Genomic DNA, 10,596 nt, shown 5'->3' on the forward strand with positions numbered 1-10,596 from the left:
TTTTTTTATCAGTTGTTAATTACAAGAATTAATAGCTTCGCTAAATATTGAATTGGAATTACGAAATTTGTTGGAGATATACTAAAAAGGATGTAGGTTTAAATAAAAAATATCATATTGTTTCAAAAATTTAGATTTTTAATGATAGAAAACTTCATAACTTCTTTAAATATCGAATTGGAATCGCGAAATTTTGTGGAGTTATACTAAAAAGAGTGTAGATTCAAATAAAAAATACGACATTGTTTCAAAAATTTAGATAAAAATGTTGTTGGTGGTCAACTATGAAAAAACATCAAAAATTATGACTTTTAGGATACAAAAATTCATAACTTTTTTAAATATCGAATTGGAATCACAAATTTTTTTTAAGTTATAGTAAAAGGAGTGTAGATTCAAATAAAACGTAGGATATTGTTTCAAAAATTTAGATAAAAATGTTGTTGGTGGTCAACTATCGAAAAACATCAAAAATTAGGTTTTTAAGGATACAAAAATTCATAACTTTTTTAAATATCGAATTGGAATCACAAAATTTGATTAAGTTATACTAAAAGGAGTGTAGATTCAAATAAAAAACTTGATATTGTTTCAAAAATGTAGATAAAAATATTGTGGGTGGTCAACTATCGAAAAACATCAAAAATTAGGTTTTTAAGGATACAAAAATTGATAGCTTTTTTAAATATCGAATTGGAATCACAAAATTTTGTTAAGTTATACTAAAAGGAGTGTAGATTCAAATAAAACATACGATATTGTTTCAAAAATTTAGATAAAAATGTTATTGGTGGTCAACTATTGAAAAACATCAAAAATTAGGTTTTTTAGGATACAAAAACTGATAACTTTTTTAAATATCGAATTGGAATCACAAAATTTTGCTAAGTTATACTAAAATTAGTGTAGATTCAAATAAAATATACGATATTGTTTCAAAAATTTAAATAAAAATGTTGTGGGTAGTCAAAGTGAGAAGTATCGAAAAATATCAAAAATTTAGATTTTTAATGATGCAAAACTTTATAACTTCTTTAAATATCGAATTGGAATCACGAAATTTTGTGGAGTTATACTAAAAAGAGTGTAGATTTAAATAAAAAATACTATATTGCTTCAAAAATTTAGATAAAATTGTTGTGGGTGGTCAACTATCGAAAAACATCAAAAATTAGGTTTTTAAGGATACAAAAATTCATAACTTTTTTAAATACCGAATTGGAATCACAAAATTTTGTTAAGTTAAACTAAAAGGAGTGTAGATTCAAATAAAATACTTGATATTGTTTCAAAAATGTAGATAAAAATATTGTGGGTGGTCAACTATCGAAAAACATCAAAAATTAGGTTTTTAAGGATACAAAAATTGATAGCTTTTTTAAATATCGAATTGGAATCACAAAATTTTGTTAAGTTATACTAAAAGGAGTGTAGATTCAAATAAAACATAGGATATTGTCTCAAAAATTTAGATAAAAATATTGTGGGTGGTCAAAGTGAGAAGTATCGAAATATATCAAAAATTTAGATTTTTAATGATGCAAAACTTCATAACTTCTTTAAATATAGAATTGGAATCACGAAATTTTGTGGAGTTATACTAAAAGGAGTGTAGATTCAAATAAAACATACGATATTGTTTCAAAAATTTAGATAAAAATGTTATTGGTGGTCAACTATCGAAAAACATCAAAAATTAGGTTTTTTAGGATACAAAAACTGATAACTTTTTTAAATATCGAATTGGAATCACAAAATTTTGCTAAGTTATACTAAAATTAGTGTAGATTCAAATAAAATATACGATATTGTTTCAAAAATTTAAATAAAAATGTTGTGGGTAGTCAAAGTGAGAAGTATCGAAAAATATCAAAAATTTAGATTTTTAATGATGCAAAACTTTATCACTTCTTTAAATATCGAATTGGAATCACGAAATTTTGTGGAGTTATACTAAAAAGAGTGTAGATTTAAATAAAAAATACGATATTGTTTCAAAAATTTAGATAAAATTGTTGTGGGTGGTCAACTATCGAAAAACATCAAAAATTAGGTTTTTAAGGATACAAAAATTCATAACTTTTTTAAATACCGAATTGGAATCACAAAATTTTGTTAAGTTATACTAAAAGGAGTGTAGATTCAAATAAAACATGCAATATTGTTTCAAAAATTTAGATAAAAATGTTGAGGGTGGTCAAAGTGAGAAGTATCGCAAAATATCAAAAATTTAGGTTTTTAATGATGTAAAATTTCATAACTTCTTTAAATATCGAATTGGAATCACGAAATATGGTGAAGTTATACTAAAAAGAGTGTAGATTCAAATAAAAAATACGATATTGTTTTAAAAATTTAGATAAAAATGTTGTTGATAGTCAACTATCGAAAAACATAAAAAATTAGGTTTTTAAGGATACAAAAATTCATAACTTCTTTAAATATCGAATTGGAGTCACAAAATTTTGTTAAGTTATACTAAAAGGAGTGTAGATTCAAATAAAACATGCAATATTGTTTCAAAAATTTAGATAAAAATGTTGAGGGTGGTCAAAGTGAGAAGTATCGCAAAATATCAAAAATTTAGGTTTTTAATGATGTAAAATTTCATAACTTCTTTAAATATCGAATTGGAATCACGAAATATGGTGAAGTTATACTAAAAAGTGTGTAGATTCAAATAAAAAATACGATATTGTTTTAAAAATTTAGATAAAAATGTTGTTGATAGTCAACTATCGAAAAACATAAAAAATTAGGTTTTTAAGGATACAAAAATTCATAACTTCTTTAAATATGGAATTGGAATCACGAAATTTTGTGGAGTTATACTAAAAAGAGTGTAGATTCAAATAAAAAATACGATATTGTTTCAAAAATTTGGATAAAAATGTTGTGGGTGGTCAAAGTCAGAAGTATCGAAAAATATCAAAAATTTTGAGTTATAATGATGCAAAACTTAATAACTTCTTTAAATATCGAATTGGAATCTCGAAATTTTGTGGAGTTGTACTAAAAAGAGTGTAGATTCAAATAGAAAATACGATATTGTTTCAAAAATAAAGATAAAAATGTTGTGGGTGGTCAAAGTCAGAAGTATCGAAAAATATCAAAAATTTTGATTTTTAATGATGCAAAACTTCATAACTTCTTTAAATATCGAATTGGAATCACGAAATTTTGTGGAATTATACTAAAAAGAGTATAGATTCAAATAAACAATACTATATTGTTCTAAAAATTGAAATAGAAATGTTGTAAAAGGTCAAAGTGAAAAGTATCGAAAAACATTCTTTAATAATAATAATAATAATCATTTTATTGATACTGCACAAGAACACAATAAAAAAAAAATATATATATATATATATATATATATATATAAGCTTTGCTATTACAATATCAATAGAGGTCCTGCAGAAAATTCTGATTTAAGGATACCTTTTTCGAAAAAAAAATAAAAACCAATAATAAAAATAATAATAGAGAAGTAAAGAAAATAGTAATAATACTAAATACTAAATTAAGCAACTAACAAAATAAGCATTACATTTGCTTCCATTTTGAAATAAAAAAAAAACAAATGGATCTTACCACTATTAATAACAATAAACAAAAAAGAAACAAATCATAGAAGATAAATGAGAGAAAAAGAGACCAATTAAAATAATAAAAAATAATAAGCTCCGAAATAATGCACAATCAATGAGTCATTAAGTACTTTTTATATTTCTTTCTGAAAGAAAACATAGAACAGGCAGTATAATTCGATGGCATATTGTTTAGTATTTTCGCGCAATTATAGGAAAATGATTTTTTAAATGTTTCCAAACGGTGTTTAGGAATAGTTACAAAGTTTTTACGACGTAAATTTAAATTATGCACATCAGTCCTGTAAGTGATTCTTTCATACAGGTATGGCGGCGTTTTGGTGGTGATTATCTGCTGCTAAATTCAACCATTTAGCTATCGGCAACATGTATGACACTTTCTCCCTTCGTCTTATACCGTACACAAATCTTAAGCATGATTTCTGAACTCTGTCTACATCTGCAGGCAATAAGCAGGTGCCATAAACAATATCGCAATTATTAAATAAGCGAGTTAGCGTGTGTAGTTAATAAATGACGATTAGGATAAAGTAATTTTAGCTTTGAATATGAATTTTTTAATAATTTGTTAACACGACAGCTAAAATTCAACCTATTATCCAAAATCAGACCTAAAACCTGAACTTGTTCCACATTTCATTTATTTCTATACCTAGATCTTGCTCAATATTCACAATACCCTTAGCCATACTACCAAATACAATCATTGAGCTTTAAACATCGAATTGGATTCTCGAAATCTCTGAAAGCTTCTATTCAGTGACTTGTTGAAAGCGAATTAATGATGATTTCAATAATCAATCAACGAATTGTTCGAATCGAAGGAGTCAAACTTCTACCCATTTAGACATAGAAGGCGGATTTTAATTTTACACAAAATGTTTTAATATAGTAAAAATTTTCCGCGAACAAAAATAAATGTATAAATATTAACAAAAATTTTTACATTATAGGTATTTTTAAATTATGCTTACAATACGTTAATTATACTTTCAAAAATTTGTTAACGTCCGCGATAACAATGTCCTTTTTTAACATTCCCATGCCAAGAATTTTCGAAAAACGCTTGTTATAAAAGCTTGTTAACAAATAGCTTTCGCATTAACAAAATGTTTGCGTTACTGTTAACCATTCATATTTTTAAGATCGTTTTTGCAATCGAACCTATAGTTAAAATTGAAGATGGTGAATTAAGAGGTTCTATATTAAAAGATATCGATGGGAAACCTTTTTATAGTTTTCAAAAAATTCCTTTCGCCGCTCCTCCAATTCGTTCGTTAAGATTTAAGGTAAAATTAATTTTTTTTTTTAATTTTTTGAATTAATTTGATAATTAAGGATCCTAAACCGAATCAAAAATGGAGAGGAGTTAGAGATGCCACTAAAGAATCTCCGATATGTCTTCAAAAACAATTTCTTTTACACGGTAATTTCACCGGGGTTGAAGATTGTTTATATTTAAACGTTTATACTCCGAAGGTACAAAAAATATTTATTAATATAAAAGAAAAATGTTAAAAATTATTGTATTTAGATAAAACCAAACAAATTATTTCCTGTTCTCGTTTTTATTCACGGCGGAGGATTCATCGAAGGTAGCGGAACTCACTCATTTTATGGCCAGAATTTTTAATATCTCAAAATATAATCCTTGTAACCATTAATTATCGCCTTGGAATTCTGGGATTTTTAAATTTCAAAAATCAATCTCTTAACGTCCCCGGAAATGCTGGGTTAAAAGACCAAACGATGGCTTTAAAATGGGTTCGTAAGAACATCGAGCAATTTGGGGGAGATAAAAATAAGGTTACAATTGTTGGGCAAAGTGCTGGAGCTGCAAGTGTTCATCTTCATGTTATTTCACCATTATCAAAAGGTACAAATAATTTTCTTAATTACTTAAAAATAATTAATTCAATTCCACAGGTTTATTTAATAATGCCATAATACAAAGTGGAACAAGTTTAGCTCCTTGGTGTAATGGGGAAATTAATAATGGGGTTACAGCTGCTAATATTTTAAATTATCAGGGTAATAATGAAGGTGATATGTTAAAATTGTTACAAAATGCATCTGTTGATGAACTTAAAAAAGCTTCGGTTAATGTTTCGATGGTAAGTGTTAAATTTCCACATTCTTTTGCTTTATAATATATTTTCATAACATTTTAGTTAGTAGAAATTGATAAACCAAATAGATTCGGACCAACAATCGAACATCCCAACCGCGAAGCTTTCCTTACAGATAACCCAAGAAAATTAATAAAAAAAGGATTATTTAACCACGATGTAAAAATCATGATTGGAATAACAAGCGCAGAAGGAATGGTGATGGATTCATTTTTCATTTATCGCGATGGAATTTTCAATCCACTCCCAACAAGCAAATTCATCCCTTATTACTTCAAATTTACCTCCGATAAAAAGCGACAAAAATTAGTTAACAAAATTAATAAATTCTATAATTTAGAGAATAAACTCGACCCAAACCCACATTTAAATCTCCAAAGTGATAGTTATTTCACGTTTTGTTTATATGAAACAATTTTTGGGCATTTACGTTATAACCAAATTTATCTTTATCTATTCTCCTCGGATTCTAAATTGAATACGTGGAAATACAGTAATAATGTTACTAAAGATTATGAGGGGGTGTGTCATATTGATGATTTAGGGTATTTATTCCCGAACCCTAACACACCAAAGGTTGCTTATGATAAAACTTCGAAAGAATATAGATATATTAAAAACACAGTTAAATTAATATCTAATTTCGTTAAGTTTGAAACTCCAACTTTACCCGATGAGAGAATTCAGTGGAAAAAAGTAAACAATAAAAGTATTAATTATTACAATATTAATTTGGATAATAATACGCGGGGAATTGGGTTTTATAAGGAAAGGGTTATGTTTTGGTGCGATGTTTATAGGGAACAAAAATACCCAAATTTTTGTCCAGATTATTTTTAAAAAGAAATTGATAAAATAAAAGTTTTTGTTTAAAATGCAATTAGATTTTTATTTATTAAACTTTAATTAATTTTTTAAATTAAGCTGGAAAATGATCTGAAATAGCTCCAAGTAAAGAAATAAAAGAAAATAGAGAAATTAATTATGGTTCAAATTATAGATTGAAATCTCTGCTTTAAAATGATATATAAAGATCGATACGTTGATTATGGAAAATTATTTGAATCGGCCCAAAATCAAATGATCTAAAATTGGAGTTGACTCAAAATTTTTTTAAAATTGGGAAAATTCAAAAAATCGCTTTGACTTTATTCATGGAGATGGAGAAATGATTTATGGCTCAAATGATAGATTGAAATCTCTGTTTTAAAATGATGTATAAAGATTGATATGTTGATTATGAAAAATTATTTGAAACGGAGCAAAATCAAATGGTCTAAAATTGGAGTTGAATTATTAAAAAATGAAGAAATTCAAAAAATCGCTCTGACTTCATTCATGGAGATGGAGAAATGATTTGTGGCTCAAAATGAAGATTGAAATCTCTGCTTTAAAATGGTGTATAAAGATCGATATGTTAGTTATGAAAAATTATCTGAAACGGTCCAAAATGGTAAGGTGTAAGATTGGAGTTGAATCGAGAATTATTAAAAAATGAAGAAATTCAAAAAATCGCTCTGACTTTATTCCTGGAGATGGAGAAATGATTTATGGCTCAAATTATAGATTGAAATCTCTGCTTTAAAGTGATGTATATAGATCGATATGTTGATTATGAAAAATTATCAGAAACGGCCAAAAATCAAATGATCTAAAATTGGAGTTGATCCAAAAATGTTTAAAAATTGGTGAAATTCAAAAAATCGCTTTGACTTTATTCCTGGAGATGGAGAAATTATTTATGGCTCAAATGATAGATTGAAATCTCTGCTTTAAAATGATGTATAAAGATCGATATGTTGATTATGTAAAATTATCTGAAACGGCCCAAAATCAAATGGTCTAAAATTGGAGTTGAATCGAGAATTGTTAAAAAATGAATAAATTCAAAAAATCGCTCTGGATTTATTCATAGAGATGGAGAAATGATTTATGGCTCAAATGATAGATTGAAATCTCTGCTTTAAAATGATGTATAAAGATCGATATGTTGATTATGAAAAATTATTTGAAACGGCCCAAAATGATAAGGTATAAGATTGGAGTATAATCGAGAATAATAAAAAATGAAAAAAATTCAAAAAATCGCTTTGACTTTATTCATGGGGATTGAGAAATGATTTATGGCTCAAATTAAAGATTGAAATCTCCGCTTTAAAAAGATGTATATAGATCGATATGTTGTTTATGAAAAATTATTTGAAATGGCCCAAAATTAAATGATCTAAAATTGGAGTTGATTCAAAAATGTGTAAAAATTGGGAAAATTCAAAAAATCGCTCTGATTTCATTAATGGAGATGGAGAAATGATTTATGGCTCAAATTATAGATTGAAATCTCTGCTTTAAAATGATATATAAGAAACATTACGTTGATTATGAAAAATTATTTGAAACGGCCCAAAATCAAATGATCTAAAATTGGTGTTGATTCAAAAATGTTTAAAAATGGGTGAAATTCAAAAAATCGCTCTGACATTATTCATAGAGATGGAGAAATGATTTATGGCTCAAATTAATTACTGAAATCTCTGCTTTAAAATGTTGTATCAAGATCGATATGTTGATTATGAAAAATTATCTGAAACGGCCCAAAATCAAATGATCTAAAATTGGAGTTGACTCAAACATTTTTTTAAATTGAGAAAATTCAAAAAATCGCTCTGACGTTATTCATGGAGATGGAGAAATGATTTACGGCTCAAATTAAAGATTGAAATCTTTGCTTTAAAATGGTATATAAAGATCGATATGTTGATTATGAAAAATTATCTGAAACGGCCCAAAATCAAATAATCTAAAATTGGTGTTGATTCAAAAATGTTTAAAAAGTGGTGAAATTCAAAAAATCGCTCTGACTTTATTCATGGAGATGGAGAAATGATTTATGGCTCAAATGATAGATTGAAATCTCTGCTTTAAAATGATGTATAAAGATCGATATGTTGATTATGAAAAATTATTTGAAACGGCCCAAAATCAAATGATCTAAAATTGGAGCTGACAAACATTTTTTCAAATTGTGAAAATTCAAAAAATCGCTCTGACTTTATTCATCGAGAAATGATTTATGGCTCAAATTATAGATTGAAATCTCTGCTTTAAAATGATATATAAAAATCGATATGTTGATTATGAAAAATTATCTAAAACGGCCCAAAATCAAATGGTCTAAAATTGGAGTTGAATCGAGAATTGTTAAATAATGAAGAAATTCAAAAAATCGGTCTGACTTTATTCCTGGAGATGGAGAAATGATTTATAGCTCAAATGATAGATTGAAATCTCTGCTTTAAAATGATATATAAAGATCGATATGTTGATTATGAAAAATTATCTGAAACGGCCCAAAATCAAATGGTCGAAAATTGGAGTTGAATCGAGAATTGTTAGAAAATGAAGAAATTCAAAAAATCGCTTTGACTTTATTCCCGGAGATAGAGAAATGATTTATAGCTCAAATGATAGATTGAAATCTCTGCTTTAAAATGATATATAAAATTAAAGATTGAAATCTTTGCTTTAAAATGATATATAAAGATCGATATGTTGATTATGAAAAATTATCTGAAACGGCCCAAAATCAAATGATCTAAAACTGGTGTTGATTCAAAAATGTTTAAAACTTGGTGAAATTCAAAAAATCGCTCTGACTTTATTCATGGAGATGGAGAAATGATTTATGGCTCAAATGATAGATTGAAATCTCTGCTTTAAAATGATGTATAAAGATCGATATGTTGATTATGAAAAATTATTTGAAACGGCCCAAAATCAAATGATCTAAAATTGGAGTTTGCAAACATTTTTTCAAATTGTGAAAATTCAAAAAATCGCTCTGACTTTATTCATGGAGATGGAGAAATGATTTATGGCTCAAATTAAAGATTGAAATCTTTGCTTTAAAATGATATATAAAGATCGATATGTTGATTATGAAAAATTATCTGAAACGGCCCAAAATCAAATGATCTAAAATTGGAGTTGACTAAAACATTTTTTCAAATTGAGAAAATTCAAAAAATCGCTCTGACTTTATTTATGGAAATGGAGGAATGATTTATGGCTCAAATGATAGATTGAAATCTCTGCTTTAAAATGATATATAAAGATCGATATGTTGATTATGAAAAATTATATGAAACGGCCCAAAATTAAATGGTCTAAAATTGGAATTGAATAGAGAATTGTCAAAAAATGAAGAAATTCAAAAAATCACTCTGACTTTATTCCTGGAGATGGAGAAATGATTTATGGCTCAAATGATAGATTGAAATCTCTGTTTTAAAATGATATATAAAGATCGATATGTTGATTATGAAAAATTATCTGAAACAGCCCAAAACAAAAAGGTCTAAAGTTGGAGTTGAATCGAGAATTGTCAAAAAATGAAGAAATTCAAAAAATCACTCTGACTTCATTCATGAAGATGGAGAAATGATTTATGGCTCAAATTAAAGATTGAAATCTCTGCTTTAAAATGATATATCAAAATCGATATGTTGATTATGAAAAATAATCAGAAGCGGCCCAAAATCGAAAAGTCTAAAATAGGAGTTGAATCGAGAATTATTAAAAAATGAAGAAATTCAAAAAATCTCTCTTAAATTATCTAGGGTAGTAAAAAATTTATTTATGGCTCAAATTAAATATTGAAATCTCTGCTTTAGAATGATATATAAAGATCAATATGTTGATTATGAAAAATTATCTGAAACGGCGCAAAATGAACAGGTCTTAAAGTGAGATTGATCAAAAATTTTTTAAAATTGGGAAAATTCAAAAAATCAAATTATGGTTAATTTGAGGTTGTTAAAATGAAAGTGTTAAAATAAAAATTGTTGTTTAAAATGCAA

At 26.5% G+C, this 10,596-nt stretch overlaps 1 pseudogene; it reads left to right on the forward strand.

Moving 5' to 3' along the window:
- Positions 1-4,705: 4,705 nt before the first annotated feature.
- Positions 4,706-6,603, forward strand: LOC111419824 (juvenile hormone esterase-like; annotated as a pseudogene).
- Positions 6,604-10,596: the final 3,993 nt, after the last annotated feature.

Source organism: Onthophagus taurus, chromosome 11 (genome assembly GCF_036711975.1).
Source record: "Onthophagus taurus isolate NC chromosome 11, IU_Otau_3.0, whole genome shotgun sequence".
Lineage (NCBI taxonomy): Eukaryota > Metazoa > Arthropoda > Insecta > Coleoptera > Scarabaeidae > Onthophagus > Onthophagus taurus.